The 9,102-nt window shown below is 47.0% G+C and overlaps 1 non-coding gene and 1 pseudogene across 1 annotated transcript; both read right to left on the reverse strand.

Moving 5' to 3' along the window:
* Window positions 1–4,824: 4,824 nt before the first annotated feature.
* LOC123163246 (U1 spliceosomal RNA) lies at window positions 4,825–4,993 on the reverse strand. Its single transcript, XR_006481809.1, has one exon. It is a non-coding gene; the product is annotated as a U1 spliceosomal RNA (small nuclear RNA).
* Window positions 4,994–8,703: 3,710 nt separating this feature from the next.
* On the reverse strand, window positions 8,704–8,854 carry LOC123163244 (uncharacterized; annotated as a pseudogene).
* Window positions 8,855–9,102: the final 248 nt, after the last annotated feature.

A 9,102-nucleotide genomic window follows, 5' to 3' on the forward strand; every position in this document is an offset into this window, starting at 1 on the left:
ATATAATAACAAGGAATAATAAAAGTAAGAAAATTAGACAAGTATCTATCTGAAGTAAGAATTTTTTCTTTCGGAAAGAAGATAAGAACAAGAGGCTCACCACGGTGGTGCTGGCGACGAGATCGGCGCGGGCGGTCGACGGCGGTGAAGATGGGGACGGGGCGTGACAGACCGCTAAATCTAGACAAATCTCAGGGAAAATGGAGCTCGGAGGTCGAGTTTCGAGAGGAGAAAGATTAACTAGTGTGGCTCGGACATTTCATCGAACACCTCATGTGCATAGGAGGTGAGCTAGAGCACCCAAATGCCCTCCCTCGCCGGCCAGAAAAAACAGAGTGCTCTGCCGCAGCGATGGGTATATATAGGCAAATTATTTGTCCCGGTCCATGGCATAAACCGGGACTAAAGCCCCCCTTCTATACTGGTTCAAGGCACGAACCGGTACCAATGGATGTGGGCCAGTAGCTCGGCCCATTGGTCCCGGTTCATGCCTAGAACCGGGACAAATGGGTCCAGACGAACCGGGACCAATGCCCACGAGGCCCCGGCCGGCCCCCTGTGCTCATGAACCGGGTCTAATGCCCCCCATGGGTCCCGGTTCGTGAAGAACCGGGACTAATGGGCTGGCCAAGCCCGAACCAAAGCCCTGTTTTCTACTAGTGTATGATGGATGTATTACTGAGCCTCGAGGGCGAGTATATATTGAGTACAAGACTTAGGGGGCAAGACGCCTCTCCTGGAGATAAGGTAGAAGACGGATTGCAAATCCTGAACTACCAAATACAATTGTCCCAGATATATCTCTAACATCCCCCCGCAGTCGTAGTGGTAGAGTTGTGAACAACAGGAGCGTTGCGGACGGTCAGACTGGAGAGAATAGCAGCTGACGGGCTAACATCCCCCAGCAGTCGCAGCGGGAGCATCGCGGAGGGTGTCGCGTTGCGGGCGTGTTGATTGTAGAGGAAGCCGACGAGTTGCTCAAGCGGATGATAACCCTTTGTGCCGATGTCGATGTAGCCGAGAGCATAGGGTCATGTAGTCGTGGTCGAGGTAGTTGTGCAAAGAACGCCGTGGTCGATATTGAGTCGGAGTAGCCGATGTCGAGGGAGTCGCCATAAAGCCGAGGGCGCAAGGAGGCGCCAAGTTAATCAAGGGCGTAGTGGTGCCGAGGTAGTGGTGCGCCGGACGGAGGATGGTGTTCACGAGGTGTTGCACTGGGTGTGCCAAACCCACGGACACGTCATCGACGAAGGCACACGTCGGTGTTGCCACCACCGGGCATGCGAAGACGGACGAAGACGAAGTTGACAAAGCACCGCACCAGACTTGCTAGGCCCAGGGACACGTCGTGGATGAAGGCATGCATCGGTATTGCCAGCACCGGGCATGCGTAGGCGAGGGACCTGCACGAGCTGTACGCCATGTCAAAGAAGTCGGAGGGGCCAGCAGAGAAGAACTCGACGATGATTGCGGCATCCATCGGCGTGGGGCCGATGTCACCAACGGTGGTCGGGGTAGATGACGGCGACGCTGGCAACGAGTTGGTGCTTGGATGAAGACGAAGGGGGTGGACGGTCGCCGGCGGCGGCTACAGAGGTAGCAGCAGCGGCGGCCGAAGAAGAGCGGCAGCGGCGGCTAGGTTAGTAGTGTGGCGGCGGTGCTCGAAGTAGGCGAGGAACTCGACAGTGTGACAAAGACCGGCGCGGACGGTGATGTTCCCACACCCAGGGAGATGGCGCGGCGCATACCACGGGAGGTCGATGCACCGTGACGGCGGAGTGGACGACGGGCCGCGGCACCACGGCCCGAAGGGGCGACACGATGGTAGCAGGCGGGTCGAGGCAACGACGGAAGACCTCGGGGCAGTTGGGGGGGCACGCCGCGGCGCTATAGCCCGAAGGGGCGGTGCAGCGGCGAAGCGTGGGTCGGTGCAACTGCGAGGACGGCCTCGAGGTGGCGGCGGGGACCGCATATCGCGGCACTATGGCCTGGAGGAGTGACGCAACGGCGACGCGTGAGCTGATGAAGACGCGAGGAGAACCATGGGGCGGCGGCACTGCGGCCCGATGGGGCGACACAGTGGCAGCCCGATGCTCGATCGATGGAGGAGCGCTGAACTCGAGGACGTTCTTCATGGGACATGTGGAGGCGCGCGCAACCAACAGGCCAGGTCGGTCGCGCGGCATAGATGAGGTGGATCGCGGCGGCGAGCGGGTGATCAAGCCGATCGTGCGCGACGTCGGTGACGCCACTCGATGGAGGCGGGGTGGTGGTGGAGTCCGAGATGAGGCCGGCGATGACGGACGGCGTGCGGACAAGCGCGTCAGCACCGGTACCCGGGCCGCAAAAACAGCGCCGGTGCCTGGGCAGCGAGGCCCGAGCGACCAACGTAGCAGCGGCGCCCGAGCTGAGGCAGCCAACGAGCCTAACGCCGCCAGGGACGAGGCCAGCGAGGCAGACCACAGGGCCGCCGTGCGGACACGGCGAAGGCAGGTGGCGTGGATCGATGGGCGGGCCGGCGCGTGATCGACGGCTATGATGGGCCACCGCATGGCGCAAGACCGCTGGGTCGGGGTGATGCAGGGGTCCCGGTCGGAGCAGGGTGGTGACGGCTGACGTGGATTGATGAGCGGGCCGGCGCGTGGACGACGACCATGAGGGGCCGCCTGTCGTGCGAGGCCGCCGTGTCAGTGAAGAAGCATGTGGTCGCGCCGGTGTCGGAGTAGAGGCGCACGAGGGTCGACGGCGGCGGCGGGTGACACAAACCAATCAAGTATAGATCGGAAAACCAAAAAAACACCAATCAAGATGGCCGACGGGAGAGAGAAAAACATGGAGCAAAGGGCTCATGAAAAAGACTCTCTAGGACAGCCGGTCAACACGACCGGCGGACGAACCCTATGTATGGGCGGCGTGGCCCCCGGTTGCAGTCATGGAGGCCGATCGCCCCAGGGGCGGCGCACGGGGCGAAAGCGATGGGCGGCGGCTAGGGTTTCGACCAGTTAGGCTGATACCATGTTAGAAGGGAGAGAGGGATTGGCGGAATATGATGGATGTATTATTGAGCCTCGAGGGCGAGTATATATTGAGTACAAGACTTGGAGGGCAAGACGCCTCTCCTAGAGATAAGGTAGAAGACGGATTACAAATCCTAGACTACCAAATACATGTATCCCAAATATATCTCTAACATGACTAAATGAGCTGTCAATGGCGAATGTTGTGACTGGTGAGACAACGTGGTACGTATGAAGAGGGCAGATGTTGTGATCGGTGAGACGGCATGCTGCAACCAGCAATGACGAATGCTGCAACGGGTAGGAACATATGTTGCAACCGTGTGACACAATGCTGCGAGGTCTATTGAACAGTGCTCAGGCCAGCACAAAACTCCATGCAAATATTCAACGGTTGAAAAGTCGACTGAGACTTGGTTAAATCTCAGTCCATTGAATTTTAGCAAGCCCGCAGTAAAAAAGCATTTCTCAGAGTGGAACACACACAAGTGAGTGCGCACAGATGTTGCGCGGATCCCCTTGCTTGTCCTTTCTAAACTTTCAAAACAATACATTGTTGAAGGTTCTTTTAAACCAAAAAGTGTTGGATACATGGATCTTGTTGATATAGGATGAACTATACGATACCGTATGAAACAAGAAGAAAGCCGTGAAACTATATTTTAATTCTAAAGATACACTTTTTGTTTGGTTACACTTTTCTTTTAGTGATACACAACGAAACATTATGATACACCTCGAAACACACACACACACACACACACACAAGACAAAACCTTATGTAAGAACAAAACGAACTTAGAAAAACTAAAAATAGCATGGTCTCGGTCGTTACAGGATGTTACATGTAGCAGAATAGAGTATGTACACGAGCAGATGGGGACTGCAGTAGGAGGATCGATCGGCTATCCACGTTACACCAACCGTGGTGGAGGGCTCGGCACCACGTAGGATTTCGGCGTGTTCGCTATCGGCGGCCTGGGGCTCGTCGCCCTCGACCCCAAAGACCTCCTCACTGAAGCCCACTCCCCGGCGGCCGCAGCCATGACACTGGCTTCCCCTACCTTCGCGCCACAATCTACAATTGAACAAATTCTGTGGATTATAGTTCCAGCTCAAAAGGCCAAACGACGTTGAGATCGCCGAGCAGCGTACCCAGAAGGAAGCACGAGGAGAGCACGACGACCCCAGCGACGAGCATCCAGGCGAAGAGCACTCTGCGGTCCATCCCGGCGACGTCTCTGAAGTCTGAACTGAAGTAACAGCTAGACTTTGGGAGTTGGGACTTGGGACTTGGGAGGAAGCGTCAGCGCGCTAGAGGTGTATATATCATCGACCTGCATGATAATTAAGGTCGTCGAACCATTGAAGACAAACTGGAATCCAGCTACTTGCCGCTCAATTCGATTAAACAGCACGCATTGCAGCTGTGCGGGCTTTCTCTAATCGCAATTGGACCAGTATAATCCAAGTGATGTTTGACTTGGGCATTTGTTAACTATGGTTCTATATAATTCAGCTCGGGCGATCTTGCCGTAACCTCAAGATAAGCACTTGCTGGTCTTCCTGCTTCGAAACTTGAACTCAGTTACATTAGATGGTACAACCATCAGCCGGCACTTATAACTCTCATAAAAGAGTTTCTAAACAGAAGAACATGGAAACTGAAAGTACTCCCTCTAAACAAATATAAGACGTTCTAGATCACTAAAGGATATATATAATAATAAAAGGATAAAGTTTGTATAGAAGCATAAAATCTAAAGGTTTTAGAAGTATAAAATACAAAGTTTAGAGTAAAACTTTGATAGTGGTCGCGCGAGCGTGTACCCCTCTAAGGCTCTAACACTAATTATGACATTCATTTTTCAACAAAAAAGAGACGATAGACCGACATGCTCACTACATGCAATGTGAGCCATCGGTCTAGGCCATGAGTCTTATTGATCATCCATAGACCCTGTCCAGTTAACTAAGATCCAGAGTTGCCTTGCCCTCCTATTATATACCCGCCTCCTCCACATTAATCTTCACAAATTTCGTTGTGGGACTAAACGCCCTGTTAGCATCCTCAAACTCAAATGACGGCTTATGTATTTCCTACCTTGTCCGTTTCAGAAAGGCCCAGTTGGTACATCGGCCTATTTGTGTATGCCACTCCTGGACCATGGCCCATTAGAACTGCCAGGGGCTACATCAGCCAATTTGCATATGCCCACCGCTAGCCCATAGCGGGGATCCTATTTGCTGCGCAGGTCGCTAGGTAGCGACCGCGGGAAAACCCTATTTGCCGCTCTCTGCGGAGCGGCAAATAGTCGGGCTTCCGCACAGGCTCTATCAACCGAGCGCTCAGGGTGGGCCGGCCTGTTAATGTAACAACCGGTTTTGGGAACCTTCTATAAAGTTCCTTGCCAGTTTTATACGGTTTTGGAAACCTTCTAGAAGCTTCCTGAACAGATTTTTTCTTTTTATATTTCTTTTTAGTTTTTTTTATTAATCTTTCCTTTTTTGTTTTTTCTCTGTCTTTTTCTGTTTCTTTTTTTTTCTATTTTCTTTCTTCTTGCTCTTTTCTTTTCGATTTTTTTATATTTAATTGAATATTTCAGAATTTTAGAAAATGTTTCTGCTACCAAATGTGTTCACAAATTCAATAGATGTTCAGAAAATTCAAAAAATGTTCCCGTTTTCAAAATTTGTTCGCAAATTAAGAAAAACTTTCACATTTTTCAATTTTGTTCACATATTCAAAAAAATCTTGGAACTTCAGAAAATGTTCCTGTTTTCCAAATTTGTTCACCAATTCAATAAATGTTCATTTTCGAAAAAATATTCACAAAATTCGAAAAATGTTCCCATTTTCGAAATTTGTTCACAAATTCAGAATAATTTCATATTTTTCAATTTTGTTCACATATTCGAAAACATCTGGGAATTTTATAAATTGTTCCTGTTTTCCAAATGTGTTCACCAATTCAATAAATGTTCATTTTTCGAAAAATGTTCACAAATTAAGATATGTTTTGGAATTTCATAAAATGTTCCAATTTCCAAAAAAAATCGGAAATTCTGAAAAGTTCCTGTTTTTGAAAATGTTTTCGTTGGTCAAAAATTCTTTGAAAAAGTTGAGAAATGTTTGTGTTTCATAAAACACTCGGATTTTTTTTCAAAAAGATCGTTTGAAATTCTTAAAATATGTCGGACTGGCTTATGTTGCTTCTTAATGGTTTACGTTGCTTTATTTTCAATGACCTGCATTAGTTCAGTCGATAGTACTTCGTGGACTGTTGATTGAGATCCTGTGTTCGATCCCTTGCGACTGCTGATTAATTTTTTAGCTACTGCATGATTCGCTTCGGATCGTTTCCTTCTAGGGCCGGCCCAGGCAGAGACACGACTATGCGAAACTGCAACTGTTTGCCGCAAAATGCGGCGCATAGGACCACCCGCGACCGCGCGCACAACCCTGCGCTTCCCACTGCGAACATTTGGCCGGCCAATCTTGCCTGTTTCCGGGGTTTTTTCGTGTTTTTTCTTTCAGACTTTTCCCTTCTTTATTAATTTTCTTGTTTATTTCTTTATTAATTTTATTTTTCCTTTCTTTATTAATTTTCATTTTTCTTTTTCGTGTTTTCATTTCCGTTTTCCCAAATTCACAAGTATTTTCTAAATCTCGGACCATTTTTATGAAATTGGTGAACATTTTTTAAATTAAACCAAAAAATTCATCAAAATCAAATTTTTTTTCCTGAATTTCTAAAAAAAATCATCAAACTTAAAAAATGTTCTCAAATTGAAAAAATATCATCAAATTCAAAACAAAATCATTGAAATATAAAATATTCATCAAATTTGAATATGTTCTCGAATACAAAAGTTGTTCATCATATTCAAGAAAAATGTTCACTAAATTTAAATTTTGTTTCATTAAATACAAAAAAATCAATTGAAATTAAGAAAAATGATCAAAAATTCAAATTTTGTTCATCAAAATACAAAAAGGTCATCAAAATTGAAAAATGTTCAATCAAAATTTAAAAAGCTCCTTTGAATAAATTGTGTCCATTTTTTGAATTCTCAAACATTTTTTTAAATTCACAAACTTTTTTGTGCATTTAGTGAACATTGCTTGAAATTCTAAAGTTTTTAAATCACAATTTTTTTAAAAAGAAGCAAAAAATAAAAAAAAATAAAAAAGTAAACGAAAAGCCAAAAAGAAACAAAAAAAAGGGAGGCGTGTCCCACATCTGGGCCGGCCCAAGGTAGCGCCCTCGTTAGCACCTAATCTCACTTTTTTCCTAGAAACTATCCAGATCTTCTTTTTGAAAGGACTCCAAAGTACTAGACCAGTTCTCCACTTTAGTTAATCTCAGAAAGAATAATGAAGAAGGAGCCCATGCGGTTGACAGGGCACGTGCATGGATCATCAGGCAATGGCAGCCTCCTCCCGACAACTATTGAAATCATACCGCGGTGCTTTACTTTGTACTTCCCAAAAGTACTACTAATGTTTTACGTCTAGTTTTGGAGGTGACGAGCCTAGTCGCGAGAGGTCACTGAATCATTTGTGCTTGAGATTTTTTTGACAACTTAATTCACCTAGGTGACGGTGGGAAAGTTACACTGATGGCTAGGTAGGTGACGACGCTGTCGGGTGTGGAGATGTTGCAATGGACGACATAGAGCTTATACATAATGTGGAGAACGGTCACCTCAAGCTTTGCATCCTGTGCCCGTTTGTCATTCGTATAAAAGGTTTGGCAATTGCTTCGGAAGAAGTCAAGTTAGTACTGGTTGGGCAATTGCTTCGGTGGGAATGACACGAAGACTCATCTATGGGATGCACCATGGGTGCACGAGAGGAAGCCCAGGGACATTGCATGTTTGGGTCTTTAGAGTCAAGATAACGACCCACCTCTCCACGGCTCACATTTAGGAATGCATCACCCTTTGGAAGCTTCTTCGACATTCCCACATTGAGGAGCATGCGACATTGTGTGGAAGCACACGGCTAATGGAATTTACTCAATGGCCTCAGCTCACGCGGTGCAATTTTTGGGGATCATTGACTCTTTTGGAGCACACGATTGGAAGGCTTTGTTGTCTTTTTTTCCTTGGCTAGCCATTCAAGAAAGAATTTGAACCACCGATAGATTGACCAAGCATGGGTTGCCTAACGCTGGTCTTTGCCCTCCATAAGAGGGAACAAGAATCTGGAATGCACCTTTTCTTTGAGTGTTGCTTCACTATTATGCTATTGAATTTTTCCAAATGAGTGGCTTCACCTTGGGGCCACTGATACTACATCTTGGCACTTGGAGCATTCCCTTGTGGAGTGGTGGGTCAATCTATCTGCCGAGTGCGTCCCCAATAGGAAGAACATGGCCTCCTTCACAATGCTTATTTCTTGGACCGTTTGGAATGAACGGAATGCCCTTGTCTTTTGTCATGAGAGGGCCCCTCCTTCAATCGTTCTCAACTACATCAAACTTCAAGTGAAACTTTGGATAACCGAGGAAGCCAAGAAACGACATAATATAATGTTGGGGGCCATATGTCGTCATATGCATGTGTAAACCAAATTATATTCCCTTCTTAATTAATGAATGAGTCAAATCTATGCCTCTATTTCAAAAAAGGAAAAAAATACTACACATGGCATCAAAATTGCAATAAAATTAAATAGTTTGTAGGGATCGGGCGGACAGTTGCCCCTCTATGACGTTCACTCTCCCACGAAAAGGACATGATGGACCGACATGCTCACTATGTGCAATGTGAGATATCAATCTAGGCCATGAGCATTATTGATCATTCATTGACCCCGTCTAGGTAAGTATGTATTTTGGTTGCTCTATCGTCCTATTATGTACCAGCCTCCTCCCCGTTTATCTTGCTAAACTCTCTGTGCCGGACAAAATGCAAATATCTGTTATATTTTCGCTTCCTACACCCACAACTTTTTTTGAGGGGTAAAGCCAACTTTATTGATCAAAAACCACAACTAGTAGGATACAATTTGTCTTGGCCAAATCAAACATGACGACCCGGAGCAAGTAAGAGAAAATCTTGCTAAGCTGTGCGCGTC

This window comes from Triticum aestivum, chromosome 7B (genome assembly GCF_018294505.1).
Source record: "Triticum aestivum cultivar Chinese Spring chromosome 7B, IWGSC CS RefSeq v2.1, whole genome shotgun sequence".
Classification (NCBI taxonomy): Eukaryota; Viridiplantae; Streptophyta; class Magnoliopsida; order Poales; family Poaceae; genus Triticum; species Triticum aestivum.